The sequence below is a fragment of the Dermacentor albipictus genome, chromosome 5 (genome assembly GCF_038994185.2).
Source record: "Dermacentor albipictus isolate Rhodes 1998 colony chromosome 5, USDA_Dalb.pri_finalv2, whole genome shotgun sequence".
NCBI classification, from domain to species: domain Eukaryota; kingdom Metazoa; phylum Arthropoda; class Arachnida; order Ixodida; family Ixodidae; genus Dermacentor; species Dermacentor albipictus.
This window is the reverse complement of record NC_091825.1, coordinates 125,587,072-125,607,721: the sequence shown is the minus strand read 5'-3', so window position 1 is coordinate 125,607,721 and position 20,650 is coordinate 125,587,072. Positions and strand designations below refer to the sequence as shown.

The 20,650-nt window shown below is 44.4% G+C and overlaps 1 protein-coding gene across 8 annotated transcripts in view; it reads left to right on the top strand.

Moving 5' to 3' along the window:
• Nucleotides 1-20,650, top strand: part of LOC135913959 (uncharacterized) — a 614,840-nt gene that overhangs the window by 46,425 nt on the left and 547,765 nt on the right. The gene's annotated exons all lie outside the window — the stretch shown is intronic.

The window sequence follows — 20,650 nt, the reverse complement described above, 5'->3', positions numbered from 1 at the left end:
GTGAGTGTTATCTTCCTTTCATGTTCTTACGACATGTCGGTGCTTGCGTCGTTCGTTTACTCTTATAACATTTTCATTCTTTTTTTGTCATTTCAATTTCTTTTTGTTATCAATGAACTTGTTTCACGAGTGTTCTGTTAATTTGTTACTGTTTCTTATTCTTGTCTTTGTTCGCTAAGCTTTTTTCTAAGCCGGCAGTTTCTGCTGCCAAACTTACCATCGTTCCCATCTAAGAAGGCAGAAAAGAAATAGAGAAAAGAATGAAAGAAATAAGCAAGAAAGAACAGTAGAAGTGACTGAAGGACAGAAGAAAAGAAGGAAGAAAGGAATGTTCCTTCAAGTTTCAGTTAATTTTGGCCACACAAATAGAAAGCTGAATTACGTATTTACACGAGCCTCTTGGAAGATTTGGCACTTTGTTTCCTTAAGCTGATTTTCGAGCGTGAAGCTTATGTCTTATAGCAAATTGTGTAGTGCACCGCGTCGCAATGGAATGAGCCACATTTAAGAAACACGCGAGTGTACTCACTTGACCCAACATTAAGTCTTCGAGCGCCATCACAGCTTCGCCGTAGAGACGCCACGCTTTTATATCGACTTTGGCTGGGCGTTGCCTTTACTAAAGCCTATGCATTCCGCATAGGGATGACCGACAGCCCAACCTGTGACCACTGCGGCCATGAAGAATCAATTGGCCATATTCTGTGTGCCTGCCCGCAGTACAGTACACAGAGGGCATGCCTTCGCCATGAACTTGACAAACTGGACGACCAAGCGCTATCCGAAAAAAGAATTCTACAACATAGAAAGGACCTACGGTCACAGAAGAAGGCCGTGCAAGCGCTATTGCGCTTTTTGCGATCTACCGGCCTGAGTGAACGACTTTAACTGGAACGCCTTTTTGTGTGTGTGCCTCCATGTGTGCGTGTTTTTTTTCCCTTTTTTTTAGCGTTTTCCTCTCTGTCATCTTTCTAACCCCTATCCCCCATCCCCAGTGTAGGGTAGCAAACCGGAGACTCATATCTGGTTAACCTCCCTGCCTTTCCTCTTCATTCTCTCTCTCTCTCTCTGTAGTGCAAGAAGAAAGGTAAGACAGTGATCTCTGTGAGGGAAGAATTCCATTTTGACAAGCCTATTAGATCACTGACGTGAGAGCCACGGCGATGTAACAAAACGGCACTGAAATTCTTTTGCGACGAAAAAAACCTTCATGTGATGTGTGATGTATCGAACCATGAATTCAAAGATTTTTCTGCAGATGGAATACACAGATTGCGCGTATAGATATATTTAGTAAACACGAGCGGCAGAATGCAAGCGCAGACTACAGAAAAGGAACAAATGCGAAAATGAATTTATTGCTCCTTTGATTTATGCTGTTTGAAACTAAGGAATGGGCTGGCAGTTTACGAACGGTAAGGGTGACTGTGTCTTTGCGAATGTTGAACGCTGGCTACATTGAGAAAAAGCGTGCGAGTGCAGCATACATCGAAGGCCTCTGAACGGACTTACAACAGCGAACGGGAATAAAACGTACCTCCGACATGTTCTGTATTTCCCCACATTCACGAACGCTTGCATAAACCAAACGGTTGGTTAATAAGTGTTGTGTTCACTACGATCCTGCCCCGTAAGGGTGAATCGACATCCCCACGTTCACTGTAGCTGATCCCTCCTGACGCGTTGTAGCCCTTGTTTTGGTAAGATGTACTTAGGCACAATACTAAAATCTACGGAACGATGTAGTCACGCAGCACAAGTAATGATTGGGTAGGTCTGATAAAGCTGCTTATCTATTGCAAGCGGCTCATTGGGAAAAAAAATGTTCACGCTATCCCCACCGACGGCGCTGAGATGGTCCACACACACGACCTTCGCAAATCAGTGAAAGTACGAAAGGTGCCACGAGGCCAGCGGCAAAATAGCTTTGAAGCTGTTTGCAAAAAACTGATACATTTAAAGCAGACTACGCGCTCGGGTCAATGAGCGGCTATCGGTCATTTCTTTATATCTCCTGAGCAGGACCTCACCAGGTCGATACTATGTCTCGAAGACTAAATTCTGATGCGGGCAAGAGCCCATGCGTGCGGAACTTTGTGTGGTAGTTCACGAAGACCATCTAAAAAATAACGACTTGGGTACGCCGAGCACTTAGAGAACCTGGCTCAGTCGTGGTTAATATCCCAGCCTTTCATTTATCCTTCTATACCGGGTGTTTTTACGAACTCATTAAGTAATATTTAGAAATAGCCGTTCCGGAACAAAAGAATGGCTCCTTCGGAGACAATGCGTTAGCGGTGTCGATCACGCATTAACGGAGAAGTGTTAATTATTCACTAAGTAACAAATATCCACTAATTAACCTTTAAATATTTAGTTATAGCGGATTCATCGTAACTGGGAAATTGAAGCGCGCTCTCCGTAGAAGCCGCATGCGCTTGTGGATCCGGAGAAGTGCGATTATTAGCTGCAGGCAGAACTGTGCAACGACAAATTTCGGTTATCAGAGCGCGGGGGAACCGAAACTGTGAGGACCCGCCGTGGTTCCTCAGTGGCTATGATGTTGGGCTGCTGAGCACGAGGTCGCGGGATCAAATCCCGGCCACGGTGGCCGCATTTCGATGGGGGCGAAATGCGAAAACACCCGTGTACTTAGATTTAGGCGCCCGTTAAAAAGCCCCAGGTGTTCAAAACTTAGGGAGTCCTCCACTACGGCATGCCTCATAATCAGGATGTAGTTTTCGCACATTAAAACCCCATAATTGTTTTCTTTAAACTGTGAGGATTCAGCTAGCGCAAAGCCGGAGCCCTCGAGGAGGCGACGTTCTGCTGACGTCACCCAGCATAGGGCGCGCTGCTATACTTCGCGGTATTAACCGACACCGCACCCATACATGGTGCACACACTCCGAAATGGGCTCTGCTGGCATGAAAGCTAGGTCGGGGATTTCGCCCCGGACGTGATTCAAGCATTCCGTAGTGCCCACGCCTGTTCGTGTGGGTGTACTTTGCTTTTGCCTCGCAACGGGCAATTAACCGCGGTCATTCGTGGTTTAATTGGGCTTCGCCTCGGTGCTTGCATAACACAGCGAAAACAGATAAGAAAGAAGTAAAGAGCGATGCAAAACGCGAGTAAAAAGAAAGATGGCATCTGATGCCTGCTCTCGTTGGTTTCCCGGCAGAATCTCTTAAAAACTAAATCACAGCGGCCTTTGGTAGCAGCAGTACTCTCCCCCGCTATACCCGTGCGCCCTTTACAACCTTGGGTTTCTCTTTCTTTTTCCCGGTGTTTATAAAGGCACTAAATTGCTACGTGCGCTGCCACCGTCCTTAACGAATAATTAACTCTGGCGGCTTAATAAGCAAACTTGACTCTAAGTCACTGTGCATGTTCTCTTGTAAAAGGACTACGTGTTCATTTACGCTCAATTTAGGGTCCATCTAAAGGAGTTCCTTCATAGGATAAAGGTTAATTATTTTTTTGTTCACCACCTATTTCTTTCCGGTCTTTCTCATTGTTTTATTCCCCTTTTGCCCCTTCCCAAAACAGCGGTTGCCCACCAGGTGCTTTTCTATTTAGCCACCCTGCCTTCTCTCACTCTTCTTGTCTAATTTTTTTCTCGGCTATGCCTTACGCTTACACACAGGAAAAATGACAGCCGACATGGTTTCACTATATGCCTTCTTGATACGATGTAAACGAAGAAATTTCGCTATTGAACGTAGTATTCGACGGACAGGTTAGCTTCTTATCCATCGTGGAATATGAACAAATACATTTCTCTTATTGCGGTGTGCCTCCAAATGTACACAAGAATGGGAAAATAAAGCTGCATTTCATCAACTGTTTTCCCTTTTTCAGCTCAAGTCATCGGATTGTTTATATTATTTGATAGCGTATAAATACCTATTGGGTAACGTCAATGAGGCTATGCGATTATTTTGTCCACAGTCGGGAAAGTAAGTTTGACCATGAAGAATTGACAACGATTGGTACAGTGAAATTTCGAAGAAATGTTGTATACAGAAAAAAAAGTCATTTTTTTTTCACGAAAATGAAGGTCGGATTTCTTGCCTAATTACATGGTAAAATCTACACGGGTCATGCCGTGATATTCACCGAATCGATACTTACCGTCAAAATAGTATTTTAACATATCTGATTTGTGTTCGTATCATTTGAGCAACACCGGGCTCGATTATCGTGCTCGATTTTAGCAACACGGTCGATTATCCGGCGATTGGGGCTCGTTCATTATTCCGGGGGGTGGGGGGGGTAGGGGGGGGGGGCTTGTCTTTCATCACCGTCAGGTCGCGCTGTCATGGTGCCAGCGCTCAGTGTTGCCAAATTGCGTGTTTTCCTGACACTGAAGTCTGAGCGTTCGTGCCTTAAAAGGCACAAAGGCACAAAAAAAAGCTCCAGATTGCTGAAACGCACCGTATGCAAGGTTGAAGTACAAAAAAAGCACAGTAGAAGCAATTGTTTGCTGAGAAAGAGCATGTGCTAGTTCTTCTACGCCGCGATTCCTCATTGCTGGATGCTCTACAGGAAGAATGACAGCGCCGAAGGAAAGTTGTGTTGGTGGGGTTTAGACTAATCGAGCTAAGGGAGTGGTGGCAGTGGTCACAAGAAGTGGCGCTACAGACGGTGAAATCACTTGAGCTTTCGCAATGCTAAATAAACACAATAAAGAAAAAAAACCAAGAGGAGACCGATAGCTTAGGACGGTAATGGGAAACGAACTCGCCCATGACGCAACCTTCCGAGTGCGGAGATGCATCAAGCAACCGTTGGCGTTGCGTTACCTATACGTCCCTCCGCGTATTTCGTCAGTTGGCGGGCCCTCAAGACCCCTATCCGAGCAGTCGCGGTTCTCTTGGTGGCAGGAACAGGGTGTAGGACACCGAAGCTCAAGAAGAAAAAAGGAGGCGCTAAGATAAGTGCACAACTAAGGTGCTTGATGCGAAGAGAGATGGCGACACTAGATTGTAGGTTAAGCGCATAGAAAGAAAACAAAAGGAAGACAGATGATAGCATGTGAATGCCTCTTGACGAACGACAGGCCAAACGACAACAGTGGTCGCCTGCATGGATTGCGTAAATGGAGAAGTAAAAGGACGAAACGACGCTTACAAACGGCTTTGTGTTGCAGCACCTGCAATGAGGGGAAAAGCAAGAACCCACCACACGGGTGTCTACGACGCGCAACTGTTACCAGGTGCAACTGTTATTACAGGTAAAGGAGCCTACAGCTTAAGTGTAGCGCACATGTTCTTAAACATTCAATCTAGACGATATGGTAAATTACTTTATTGACGATGACTGTGTTATAATTTGAAATGGTCTTCTCCTGCCGACAGATTTCGGTATTTGTTAATATTGAGCAATAATTAAAAAATCATTTTGTCACAAAACTGTACACTTATCTGCGAGGGACTTGGTCAAGTAGCTTAAACCACTTAGTTCAGGCGATAGCCTCAAAGTAAGCTAGTACGGCGATTTGTGGTTGCATGCTGCCCCGATATCTCTGCAATGCTGCAACTTGATATCATATGGGCGTGACATGCACGGTCAACTGCTTCAAGACAATGCCGACGTCGCTCCAAGACGCTCCTATACGTTTTACGACGTTTACATAGCGTCATGTTCCATCCGGTTACTGTACAGCATGATTTGTGGAGTAGTACAACGGTGGTGTTTCAGAGATAGAATCCCACGTATACGTTTATATTACACAAGATTTAGTTTTCCTACTAAGTCACCCATTGCTCTCGAGTTCCGGTTTGTCCCCTTTCCCTTTCCCCAGTGTAGGGTAGCCAACCGGGCTCAGTCCTGGTTAACCTCCCTACCTTTCATCTATCATTTTCTATCTCTCTTTCTCTTGCTGAAGCTTAAAAATCCTCCCATGACAGTTGTAAATCTTTTTGCGCGTATAAAAGATGTAGGATCTTGGAAAATTCGACAGGCTCGTAGAGGGTGTGAAACACTACTGTTGATCTCACTCTTTATCAGCGAAGTAAATGATTTACCAGACGTGCTTCTGTGGGATGTTTCTTTGCTTCACTTGCAGCTCCAAAATATTTTTCAGCTTAGAGCAATTACTTTGCTTTGTTCCTGTTAATAACTGCCACCGCCCGTCAAAGGTGCCGTACGAGGAAAGACGAACTGTTGGAGAAACTCCTACGTGTTCTTTCTACACGGACACTGTCTCCGTCTGCAGATGTGCCACAAGCACTTTGTTTATTATGAAGCGCCGTCAACTGCTGATATTTTACAAGAAACAAACGTCGACGGTTTACTTCCTTCTAGAGGAGTTGTTTGATGCCGATGTGCTTCTTAATTAAAGATGTGTGAAGACGTCGGCGTCACGGGCGATGTTGGCTGGCACTTTCTTCTTAATTATCGTCATTTTCGCTATCACACTGTACTTAACTTTTTCTCGCAAATTTCATTTTTTTTATTCCTTTAAAGGTCTTGTTGAAAAAACAAAGTACAAATAAATGGCATGTCTGGCTCTCTTGATATACATGCGTTCAAGGGAGGGGAGCACACTTCGTGTTACACCGTTTTATATTTTCTTATGATCAATATTTTGTTATTATATTTGTCGTTACTATAAACTTTGCAAGCTAGAGGCACCAGAGGGACGTGAGGGTAATTTACTTCACCCCTCAAAAACAACGCGCATACGCACTTTTGATGAGAAACTGTAAACTATAACGAAGAAAGAAGAAAGTGAAGCTATTTCTGATCCAACGGAGCCCTGTCATACAGTCGAGGCAAACGATATTTGTGCTTCTGTTTCTGTTGTGGCTTCTGTATTTGAGTTATTTCAACGTCGTAGCTGTAGGAAATGAGGTAATTTTACATTTGGCAGAGAAAATGGAAACACTGTTCAAGCTTCGCGCGAAAGATGGACATGGGATATGCAATTACATTAAGGGTAAAGTACGAAGGGCAGATTAGAACCGAACGAGATGCAATGTTTAGTGTGAACAAATTAGCGTGTCCTATGCAGAATGAACTAACTTATTAATTGCAGTAGCAGGTAACTGAAATGTAAAACAATACAATAAAAACAAGGCAGTAGCTGCGATTTCAATACAATTATGGCAAGAAAGCCAATCTATATAATTTATTTAAAAAGCTTATGATTAAATCTAGCCATACATCTCTCGCCAAACAGGCGTGGGTTCCGTAAGCTGTCGTAATGTACAGGGACACTTAGAATAAAGGAGAACTTTAAGAGGAAGCTTTAGCTCGGGTGTTCCTATCTAAATACATGTAAAAGGAGAATTAGTTTTTCTCGGCAACCACTGCACCAAATTTGACGGGGTTTGCTGCACTTAAAAGAAAAACTTAAACTCTAGTGACTGTTTTTTGGAATTTTCGATTTATGTTAATTCTTTACTAAAAATTGGCAAAAATTTCAAATTTTCAGAAAACAAAACTATAAAGTTTACAACTCCGTAACTCAGCAAGAAAAATGATATCGCAATTTTGTGAATTGTACCTAATAGCACATCTAAAGGGAACAAATGTGGCATCTTACACATGAATTTCAAAAAAATAATTAATATGTAATTACAACCTTTGCAGAACCCTCCTAAACAACGTAAATTCACGTAAAATCTAAAATGACATACGAATTTGTCCGTTTTGCATGATCTAATGGATGCCGTTTACAGAACCGCAATATCTGTTTTTGATGCAGAGCTATTAGTTTGTAAACTTTGTGCTTCTATTTTTTTCAATCGTCTGAATTTTTGAAAATCTTTTTAACAAAATTCAAGCCCTAAATAAAGATTCAGCTTCCAACAGTCACTAAAATTTAACTTTCTCTCTCAAATGCAACAAATTTCATTGAAATCGTTCTAGGGGTTATCCCAGAAAAATGTTTTTTGCGTTTTTGCATGTATTTGAATAGGCCGCGTCGGAATTGGGCCCGAGCTAAAGCTTCCTCTTAACATTTCTTCATTGGGTAAGCAGAACAGTGGATAGTATAGCACCAAAGGCCAGTATTAATTACTCAAAGGTCAATCTCTCGTCCTTACTTCTAAAGTTGAGCTGCTACGAGCACTTTAATACTAATCAGCTGTTCTACTAATACTATGTATGCGATCGTTGGATGCCGCAATTTCCATCAATATGATATTCGGTGGTAACAGCAGATTCCACGCATGTTACATTTATCAAACATATGTTATCAGGATAGCGCGTGTTCAATCCATTCATTGGTGCTTTTGCTTTAGATAGGTCCAGCAAGAGATCGACGTATAGGTGTGTGGAAGACCGTATGCTCACGTGACACGAGAAGCAAGTCTCGCTGCAAATGCGCTATAATAATGACACTGTGATCTAAATGTCGTAGGCTTATACTACGAGGAAAAACAGGAGTGGAAGTGGGGGGGCAGCAACCAAGGTCACCAAGAAGGTGTGGCTGCTCACATCATTCTCGTGGGATGAGACTCGTAGGACAAGCCTGTTAATTCTGAGAGCTGCAAACGGCATGTCAGCGACTTTCTAGTTTAAAGTAAACAAATTTTTCATTTACAACTTCAACTCGGGGGTACTTAGGCGTTAGTATGCCACCTAAATGTTGGGATTGCCCAGAAAACCGTACAGTCAGTCTGCAACTATGACGTTTCTCTTTTGTTTGGCCGGCTCCCTGAGCTCGTCGTCCCCTTACCGCTGGTCCTTAGTCGAAGCTGGTTTATTAGGAACCTTATTTCATTTGTTTCCAGTCCATTTCTTCATACATGCATAATACAGCCAAACGAACAAGCACCATAATTTGTGTCATTGCGCTGAAAGGCAGTGCCTGACATAATTCGGCCCCTCCAAACTTTTTTTTAGGTATTTAGAAGCATTTGCAAGTCGTGCTCCGTCATTCCTAAGCCGTGATTGCGGATCGAAAATGCTGACTAGCGGACTGGCTGCGCGTTTGTCTGACACCAGCGATTGGTACAATTGATTTCACCAGCGTCCTCGGGTGGTGAGCCCCACATGAGATTCGTCCGGCTACATCGCATAACAGTATTGACGGAAGCGACCATGCTTAATCCGTATGGAAGCATTGCTGCATACTGGCGAAGAATACAGTGAGTGTTATTCGAAGTAAAGGAAACTTGCAGCGCTAAATGTAGACGAGGTGACGAAAACTGAAGAATTGTGTTTGAGGCAATGTACGTAAACTGCTTGTGCATTTGGTCGCCTAAAACTCAGTTTCTGACGGCGTAAGCTCTAATTCCGTTGCTTTAGCCTCGTAATTGGCCTGACCACGTTAACATTCGAACAATATGTTTCCGGGATGCGTGATTCGTGCCATCACCAAATGCTCAAAAGTTTTGTTGCGTAACGCATTGCGGAGCCGACGTCGCGAAAAATAAAATCTAGGCTGTCTGACTTATTGACTATTTTGTGGAGCATACACTTAGCACTACACAACCAATCAGTCGTTTGACTATACGATTCTCCCTCATCGCTTTTGGGAGGCAAAGCGTGTGCGCAAACACGGGCATTGACAAACACGTTTTTTGGCCAGGACCGCGTGGGCTTGAGTATGTTACGAGGACTGCTTAGCAAAGCATCGCGAGTAGATAAAAAGAAGATATCAATAAAAATGCCGAAGAGAATGGCTATGGTAGCCAGATAACGAGGCCAAGCGTGCGTGTAGGTGCAGATCATGAAGCAAGCCCACTGCCGGTGCGTCGGAGATTAGTTTGGTGCCTTAGTATACGTCACCAGTATCGCTTAGCATACGTCACCCTTCGAAAGGCTGTTCATCAGCTCTGCTAGGTGTCATAAAGTTCACAATTCTTTATATTTATTTTTTCTCTCCTGTTTCCTGGTTCATTCCGTGCTATGTACCTTTTTTTTCTTTTTGTCATGCGAAAGACAAAAAGAAGACAAAAAGACAACAGCGAAAGAAGCCACGCTTCTCTTAATTCCACACATCTTCGAATTGACCGTTGCCATGAGAAGACATCTGTAATGTTCATAACACGGTTGCTACAGCGTTTATCCGTCTAGACACTTCGATTCAACGACGCTGCTCCTTATTTTTGCAGAACCGTAGAATATGTCAGTGGAGGGCCTGCTCGTCTTGTCATGTTTAAGAAAGTGGATTGTTGCATTCTTCATGATGTTGTAGACGTTGTAGTTTCGCGTGCAAATGTAACACATTTTCCGAACACTTTTCGAGCCGCAATTGGTAATTACATATGAAACAATGACAGTTATTGCTTAAGATGTAGTCGACCACCCCAAGAATATCTTCAAGCGGAAACGACCACACACCTGTTATCTGATGCGAGAATTCAGGTCAGAGCGAGTTGTCCGACGTGGAGGGGGGGGGGGGGGGGGCGTTATTTTTTAAAATCAGGGCACGTAGGTTGTTCTGAGAAAACAGAAAATGGCCGTATCGTCCCTTCTAGAAGAATCTACAACTTCTCGAGTTTGCTGTAAGCAGCAGCGTCGTTGCGTTTCCCAGATGCTAACGCCTGTCCATAGAATTTCGCAGCTTTGTTCCGCTGAAAGCGGTGACTTCTGTATCATGCAACACACTCACAAGCAATAAAAGGAGAGAGAAGCAGAGCTCAGCTCGTGCGACCAACGTTGCTACTCAATATCCTTTCACATCACTCTAGGATAATCACCCTAGGATAGGACGCAGGCACTTCGACGAAATTGATTTCACTCCACTTATATGGATGGGATTTCCATCATGTGCACCAACATCGAAACAAAGTTACATTTCTGCTCAAGGTACGTTTCTTAATAAAGAGCCCAAAACAGGTGTCGTCTGAACCGATGTCGGAACATAAGGAAGAAAAGTGACATTAAGGGCTTCACACAACGTACGAGCAGCAATACACGTCACGTAAGCTAATAGCAATACGATATAAGTAGAGATGACCAGAGAGAAGCTGTGGGTACCTTAACATACGCCCGCGCCCTTCTTACGGCGCATGCCGGGACCTTTGCTTTACCATGACGCCTAGCTTACTTTCACATTTTCGGTGTATGACGAGATGTTTTGGGGTTGCAGTGCAGGCAGCGATGTCTTCTCGCTTGCTATCAGGCCGTTCGGGCGTTGGGAAAGCGCATCAAGGTGGAAACGCTACACCGTGGTTGAACATCAAAGGAGGTGAACAGTCCGGCGGCACCCGAAAGACGCCACCACAAAGGCGGCATCTTGTTTACACTGGCGTTGCTTCAGACAGTACAGGAGATTGTTCTCATGTGACCGAACAAGGCCGCGGGCGTTGCAACCGAGCCTGTTATTAGTGTGTCGGTAGAAGTGATGCTTTTATCATTTAGGCAACTGTTTTGTCTGCGCCGCCTTTGATGCTCTAGTGATTACCTAAAGCTACTCTTCATCTCTGCTTCGACCTTAGGTGTATGCTTACATGCGCAATCATGCGATAATTATTGGTTGTTTCTTGCTTTTATTGTAATAAAATCAAAATATCGAAATAAACATTTTAGGTCCTAATGATGGGGCCTGCTATTTTGGCAGAAAAATAGCAATTTAAGAAAGAAATGCTTCGGAGGGCACATCATAGGTTCAGAAACTGTAGAGCGGACTGCTCAGTAGAGTAGCGATACCCTTATAAAGTCCTTTGATGCAAGTAAATGCGTCTAATGTGATCAGAACTGATCTTATTAGGTCCCTGAAGGTGGTCTTTATTTGAAATGTATAAGTGTACGACCTTAAGATTATACAATGCCTTCACACGTTGATGTTTTTAAGGCCATTCGTTATTCCATGGAACGCAAATAATAGCCTGTAAAGCGTGCTTTGTCTGCAAGTTTTATATGCTTGCTCAAGAAGCCCTCTTTACAAGCGCGAACTCTTGCTTGTATTATTGAAAACGATACGCACTACAGTTTGTTTCCATTTGGACGCATCACTAATCAGCTACTAATATTAGATATCAGCAAGAAGACTATCATAACACGTGATCACTTGAGTAAGTATAAAAGCTAATGAAATTCTGAGAATTGTGTACTAATGCGTAAACATTTTTTGTCTCGGCTGGGAATCCGTTCTTGCTTAGTTTTGCTTACTTGCTTTTCCTAGTTTATGTGCTTCTACCCATGGTATTTCTGGTGGCAAAGAACGTGTATGCCTTAGTAGACAACTGTCAGATTTTTCTCGCAGCATCCGGCCCCTTTGATGCAATCTTACCAAGTGAGCCGAAAGGCGGGGCACGAGCAGGGCTCAATGCAGCAGAGCCGTTGAAAGCGAGTGCCAGTTGCCGCAGTAGCGCGTGAGACATTGCGCTAAGGGGTAGCGCATCGCCGCGATGCCATGTCCTCCTCACTTTTGCTCTCGCAAGCCTGTGTTATCCGCGCGTTTCTTGTCCACGGAAGCACTCACCTGCGTTCTGACTGCGCCTCAGTAAGGCCCAGTGGAAACACGCCAAGCGTCTCCACGCCCTCACTTGCCCGCGAGTTGTTCATAACTCGAAGGACGCTCAGCATCATTGAGTTGTACGTTGAACCACTCAAATATCTCAAGTTGGCCCAACCCCACATTTCAGTTGTGCCAACCACAAATTTCCAGTAGGCCCACCGCGAAATCGAAGCTGGCCCACACATAAACTTTACGTTGGCCCACTTGCGAATTTCAAGTTGGCCCACACCCAAATTTTAAGTTGGCCCACACCCAAACTTCAGTTGCTTCACCTCCTCCAAATGTCAAGTTGACCCACCCCCAAACTTCAGTGAGCCCACCCCTATTGTAAGCTTCCCCATGCACTTTATAAGGAGCTCTATGTATCTCCATGGGTATTATCGTTTTATTTTTGTATTAAATTGCTCCTTATTGCTTAAGAGCTGCTAATTGTCTACATCTACTCTATCATAACGATTAAATGCCTTTACAAATTACGCATTTTTGTCAGATGCGAGGGGTTACATTTCTCGCGTGACCATGCTTGGGAATTCGCCAAGGAATGCTTGCGCATTAAATATACTTCTAACTGAAAATTATTTGCTAGGGCATAGAAACATGCTGAGGAGAGATATTGGTGGGCTAGTTTATTGACTATTGTCCTTCTAAAGGCAGCGCACTTGTGAATATAAGGGCGAACGCAAAAAAAAAGAAACGCTATTGTTTGCCTAATTTTGGGTGCGTCTATGTGTCCACAAGTGCGTTACTTCTGGAACAATCAAGAAAGCTTGCTGTTATAGCTACTGAGAGGCAAGACATTTGATTCAAGTTAGACACCACAACCAAAATCCCATAAGATTTACTTTTCTCTGCCTTTCTTTAGGGACGCATTGATGTCTGTTCTTCTCAACTTTCTCGGTACAACAAGACTAGACAGCTTGGGGCCCCTTATGAGTACAAAACCACCGATCACAAGAATGGTAGGCGACCCTAGTCTTCGATTTAAGTGTCTCTTTGTGGCACTTGCACTTCAGCGTTGGTGTTATTTAGGTAAGCGAGCGAACGTCTATCCGCTGGCGCGATATGCGGGCTAGGAGCGAGGTAGGGCCAGGAGCAAGCACAGAGCGTGCCACCTGGTGGGGCGTAGCCCCCAACCGAACGGCGCACGAAACGCAACCTTACGCGCCCTGTCCGGTGCTGACGTCAGAGCATGTAACGAGCGCGCGCGCGCTGCTGTTGTGAGCAAGAGAGAGGGAGCGAGTAGGTGAGCGCCAAATGAGGAGAAGCGAGAGGGGATGGAGTGACGTCACATCCACTCAGCTAGGCAGATATTCAGCCTATGCGAGGACACTGTTTTCCATTAATTCGCCGGTTAAATTTCATGCCATCTACTTTTGTGTGACGTCATTAGTGACGTCATTACTTCCGCTTTCTACTTCCGGGTTTCTGTGCTCTGTGCTTTGGTGAGCGGTAATCAATTTCAAATAATTCTTATTATTCCAGACACTGCAGTTGCGCAATCGTTAGCTAAACTAATGGTCTGATATTACATCTATAATGGAACCCATTAATATTATACTGTGCTATTTTTTTTTTCTAGTTTTTCTGGTTTATTTTGAATTTCGTCCCCGGTCGTCTCAGCAGGTGAAACGGAAGTGATGTGCAAGAAACAAGTGTGTCACTCGATGCTCGTGCCACTAATAATTACGGAGAGAGATACTCAGTGTACGAGAGCATCGTTTACCTAGTTTTCATGTAGTTTTTACCTAGTAAGTGAGAAGCTATCGACATTGATAGCACCCATAATATAGAAAGACAAGAAGGCGTACTTTGCTTTTGCATATCAATCTCCCGCTTCGGGAGCCATGCTTAAATATAATACGTGTAATTGTATGTAGTAAGATTTTCTCTTCAGCTGTAAGCGACACAGAATTCGAGTACTTTGAAACAGCTTTAATAGATTTTTAGCTGTCAAAGCTGCGCAATGTGTTTTTCTTCTTTGAAGCATCGATCACTCGGTCCACAAATCGAAAGGCCTCCCTTCAACCACTTTATTCCCATTTCAACCGTCGTCCTTCTCAAGCCCACAGTTATTCTTCGGATACGCTGTTCTCAAATAAAGGCTTTCTCTTTTCGTCATGAAAGCCTGTCTCGTGACATTAAGTTTCTATTTCTAACTGTGCGCACTCCAACCCCCCCCCCCCCCCCCGCCCCCGTCGTTCGAACTTCCTAAGTCTTATTTGTTTTCATTTCTTTCACGGTCTTACATTGTGGCAACCAAAATGCGGGTTAGCAAGGGGATTTCTTACTGATTTTTGAAAAGTTTGCTTTTACCAATACTGTCATTACCGTCTTCCATTCTTTATCTTAAATCTTAAAGCTAAAACAATAGAAGATGGTAGTGACAGTATTGGGTGGAATAATCACGGCAAAATGCTAGCATGAAAGTACCTCGCTAAGAGGACAGGGCAGGAACAGGTAGAGTAGAGAGAATGATAGGAGTACACTGATATATAAAAGCTTCAAAATTCAATATTCACTCTTCTTCAGAGGGTTAATCATTGTAATCAGTATTAAACTGTTATTTTTACCTTTCTCATAATTAGCAAGTAATGGCAAGAACGTGAGGCTGTCGGGGTGAATACCGGCGAAGATTGCTTCATTGTGTGCAACAAATCTGCCGCACGCAGTGGTTTGCAGGTTATATTGTTTTCCTGTTCACACTCAGCACGGACTTCCTTGTTATTAACTGTGATATTGATTTGCTTGCCATCAGGAAGTGAGTATTGAAGATATTAGAATTCTAAGACGTTCAAGAAAATTCTAGCCAAAACCACGACAACATTGCTACAAGTTCGAGAATTCGAACGAAAGAGTGGGAAGGTACCCCGACTGCACAATATTTTTCCCGAAGATGCACTTGGATTATGCAATCTTAATCGTACGTTGAGCAATGAGAAAGAAAACGAAGCTTTGCACTCGCTTACGTCGAGGTATATAAAAAAAGAATCATGCAGGTTCCACGCACTGTGGGAATTGTTGCAAGTGAAGCTTAGGCGATCTGGTAAGACGAAATCGTACGTCACGATAAAAAAAATGGGAACTGAATTTCGATGACCAATTCGTTTTGCAAATGTCCTCAGAATTGACGGCGGACCTTGCGACAACACAACAAAGTGCCATCATCGACCAAAGTACCTAGCTATCGGACGCCACAAGGAGGAGGAGGGAAGAGAAAAGTAGAAGGCAGGGAGGTTAACCAGAATAACGTCGGGTTGGCTACCCTACACCGGGGGAATGGGAAAGGGGAAACAGAGATCACAGGGAGAGAGAGGAGGGAAGGAAAGAAGGAAGTTGTGGCGAGTTCGCTGACGCGTGTGGTCTTAGAGAAATCGCATTAAAAGTCACACGGACGCCACAAAGGAAGCTTACCAAACATAGGCCTATCGAAGTCCGTCTTCCGCTTTACTAACACAACTGTTTTCGGTGCAATGGCAGCAGACGACGGCCAGGAGGTGCCAGCCAGGTGTTGCCGAAGCCTCCCAACTCAATTGCTACGTGATGCCGCCCTTCCGCGCACGGTGTGTTTTTGCTTAACCAGAGAAGGTGCCACCATGTACAATGAGCGCGCCTTTCATGCCTGCGGCTGTTGTCAAACGGGTGTACCATGGGGCGGGTACGTTCAAGTACTCGCGTTCGAATCCCGCCGCTGGACTTGTTTTTTTTTTATTTTGAGGAAGCGTCTACTCGGCGAGACTCCGACCAGCGACCAACTGACGTATCGAACGACGACTCACCGAAGCCAACCCACAGAATGATTAGCAGAGAAATCTTTGCTTTCAAAAATTTGACGCACACGCAAAGCCTAACAGGAAATACTTCACAAAACTAAGTCTCTGAATGCGATTTTTCCTCTCAGTGCGATATAGGGTGCAAACGCCGCGTGTCGCTTACAGAGCATGTCTACGTCAATTACATAAATAACACGCGCATGGAAGCCAGCGGGGGAGATCGCGCAGAAACATTGTTTCGCATTTTACTGGCTTTATCATCGATACGTGCCGACGAAAGGCCCCACAGGAATTGGGTGCTGGAAAGCAACCAAATGTTTTTCTTTCTTCCTTTCCGCTGAGTTTACAGTTCTATAGAGCGAAAGCGAAATTGGCTGGTATAGTTTTGAACTAAGAAATTGAGTTACAACGAACCCCGGACTAGCGCATTCGGGCAAAACGTGCAACAAAACGGAGCAGCAAGAACAGGAGTAAGGATGCCAACACTTTTCGCGAAAGGTCTCGACGGTGTGCCCTGTACGGGAAGACACTTTTTTTTTTCTTTCGGTGTGTACACTTCTTTCTCAGAAGAAAGTTCGATGATGAGCGCGCAGTATAAACAATCGAAAGGCGAGTCTGTTTGTGTGGGAGAGTGTGTTTTTGATGCGTCAGGAAGATTAGAATCAACTTCGGTGGACATGGCGAAGCGGAATCAAGAGAAAAAGAAAGAGTGCCATCTACGACCGCCATCGAAACTTCGAGGGACCAAAGTAAACAAGGTGTGGGTCGCGAGCGCGCTTTCAAACTGAGCAGAAACAACGGGCACTCAGGAACAACAACGTGGCACGCACTAAGTGCGTATAAGCTAGCGGTGACCTCGTTGCTTGTTTACTCGTTCCGCATAAAAAAAAACACATGCCTTTGGAGAAGGTGAGAGATAAAACAAGTCCTAGAGTAGAACGATTGGCCGCGTTTTGTTATTCGAGGCCGTAATTTAAAAAAAAGCTCTTAGGATAGATGTGATTGTATGAGCAGATGCCAGCCGATTGGAACGTTGGACATCGAAAGCTGACGGCCAATGCGAATCACATTTACGAACGAAAAGCTTTGAGGAATTCGGCCCCTGGTGCTAATTTGTCTGTTAAGGTGAAGTATTCTACGTATTCCAGAAAATCAATAAGGTGTTTGCATGAAAGCATAAACATCTTGCTTTATTCCTTCTGGAAATAAAATGAAAGCGATAGTGTGAAGCGTGGAGGCCAGAGCTTTTCGTGCTTGTGTGGGCTCATATATGAGCTTTGCCCTAGACTTAATGGCTGGCTGGATTTCTCAGGCCAAAGTAAAACACAAATGTCAAACTAGAAGCATTCTGTTCCCATTAGTTGACAGTCTCATTGACCCACCTGTGAGATGGTGTGGTTCTGTACCTTTTCTATTGGAAAGGGAGAACTCGCTCTCTGAAGATTTAGTGCCTATTTCTTCGTGGCTTCAAGGTTCGTAGAGCTCAATGTGACCCCCCCCCCCCCCGCTCCTCCCCCCCTCCTTGTCTTTCAACGGCTTACTGCAGAACGGGGTTTGGCTTGCACAGCCGTACTTACCTGTTCTTCACTTGTTTTTTGTTTTGTATACCTGCGACATCTCTTTTTCTGCGCCGCGGATTCCAGTGTTCTTTTGATATTCTCTACTTTATTCGAGTGGGCCTGGGTTACGTTCGCAATGTGAGGGAAGAAATGAGAAAGACAAGCTGGAAATGACCGCGCTTTTCGTAGCCGACGACGCTTTCTGAAAGGCTCCACTTTCCAGTTCCCGGCGGGCAATTTCGGGCCAGGGTATATCTCCGATCTCACTTTGGGCATGGCGCGATCGATTTCAATATTGCATGGACCGAGACCTGCCTGAGCTGCCCCGCATCGAACGAGCGCAGCACGGACGCCAATGTCTGAAAAGAAAAGTTGATGTTCGGCCACACGTTGTGGCGTCTTGATCACAGCCGAGTAGGGCGAGGAAATGGTGTCGTTTCTCTTCGTCTTTGCCTCAACTTCCAGGTACGCATTCGTTATAGTAATACGGCACAATGCGACAAAGACTGAAGGAAGACGAGAGAAAAGACAAGTATACGAGGCGGGCTCATTTCATAAATACTTTTTTTTTCACCTATAGTGCAGCTCTGATCCGTATTGTGTGCAAGCGTTGCCTGAAACCCGACACGTTCTCTTCTTCGCAGAAAATTTCGATGAAATGGTATAAGGACTCTCAGGGGTCCTTTTTTTTCATGTTTAGTTATTGCAAAATAACCGTGGCATTACGAGACCTTCCAAGGCATAAAGATGCATTCCTATTGTTGACCGAGTAAAATCCCTTCACCTCGTCCTGTGTATTGCACCTGTCTGACAAGATGCGGCCGTGGTTAGGTAAAGTCCCGCGAAGTCTCGTTTCTCGCCTCAGATGCCGAGATAAGGCTATCTCCAATATTATTTCGCGTTGCGCCAAAACATTTTGAGCAGGAATGCCGTCGGGCTGCTATTCTAGCAGCTTTGAATTCCTGCACTGGTATGTTTTTTTTTCCTTTTCTCTCTTTTTCAACTTGTCTTTATTGACATTACACCGTTGTATAAACAGCGATAGTTAGTATGAAAAAGAATACTAGATTAACTGAAACTGAAGCAAGCTGCACTTACGCGCCCAGCCCTTCCACGTTCGTCGAACCTGTTAAGGAGAAATAAAACTGATTAATGTATACATAAGCCTACCGTTCCAGCGTGGATCGCATCTGCGTCCCAAATCGCTGCAGCTAGGTTCACAAAAAGAATGAAAGATAGCAAGGAGGAGGAGACAAAAGGGAGGAAAGACAGGGAGGTTAGCCAGTGTAAGTACCGGCTGGCTAACTTGTGCTGGGGAAAGGGGTAAAGGGAATAAAAGGAGAAAGAAGAAGAAGAGGAAAAAAGTATGGAAACCAGAAAATTCACACAGTAACGCGATACTACGCGCTACAACATTCAAAGGCGGTCGCACCATTGCAACGCCGCTTGGAGATATAACACAACCAGAGACAATGAAATGGGTGAGGGGAAGCTGCGAATGGAAGAGCAAAGCGGGGACAGCATGTGGGAACAGAAAAGGAGGAACATAAAAAAATAATACAGGGAACGAAAAAAAAAGTACAGAATCTGCTAGTAAGTGAAAGAAGAAATGAGCAAAGGAAGGAGGGACGGGGGGCACTGGAGGGTGTGACATGGCTTGCCACAGTGAAAAGCAGGAACTCTGTTGGATATAGAACGCACGTGTTTTATGCTTTCTTGCAAACTTTTTTCTTGCTTTCTTGGTGCCACCATTGCCGCATGGCTCGCACTTACATAGGCTGTCTGGAAGCGATCAGCACGACAACCAGTGGGGCAAGCCAACTCCGACAATGTCCGTAGGGCATGCGGTGTTCTTGCATAGCTTCCTAAAAGCATCGCAAAAAAAAAAACGGAGACAAGCTAACTGAACACGAAACCCATGTCAAGAGACCGAGAAATGAAAAGAGTGAACACGTAAGAAAGTAGCGCTGACAATACGAGATGGCGTGGTGAAACAAGACGATGCAAGGAATATGCGCCTAGAAAGAAGCCGACTTCTGGTCATTTTCGATGCCGCCGGCAATAAAAGTTGGCCATTTTTATAGGATGATGGTAGCTAGTAGTCACGTGACCGCATCATAGCCGTGCGAGGCCGGCTTCTGCGGGAGTGCTCTTTTATAGAGCGGGAAATAGGCGTGGTTCCTTCGTGTAGCAGGGACCGCCGAACACCGGCAACTGATGTTTGCTTTACTAACGAGGGAGAATAGTCGCATGCCTCTTAAGTTAAACTGTGCTGCCAGAGAGATGTGTTCCGTTGTTGTAAGAAAAGTACTCTGTTGGAGATTTTTTTTCCTAGCTTTTTCAAGTTTGACTCATTCAAGTTGAAGGAGCACGCCGAAAGACAGCCGACATGTACCCGTAGCCCCAGAAATGTTCCTATACGCTTTGGATTGTTCGTAAGAGCCGATGATGGCCAATCAACATGTCGGACACATCTTTTTCTTTTTACTTACACCAAATTTTAAAAAATCGCCTGGGGCTGACGGAACCTTTCTAACCCTTGAACTAAAAGACTAGTTAAGGCATGCATTACTTCCACGAGAAATCAAATACGTGGTTGAAAAATAACAAAAATTCACGAATTAAGTTTCTACTAAATAATTTCCCTCAGATCTTGCAAACTTCGAACTGTAGCTACTGAGCTTGCAAGGCATATTGACTTGGAACGAATTCAGAGGATCGCAGTGGTTTCGAGATGCTCGCCGTAAGATTTGCGGCAAGAAGAATGAACTGTTGTTCCACTTGCTTTCTTTGTTAAAACGCTGTTCTATGCATTTTTTTTTAATTCAGAACTCGTACCATCCTGTGAATTCATTTCAAGTGGATATGCTTAGGGAACCCACCACCTATAATTCGTAAA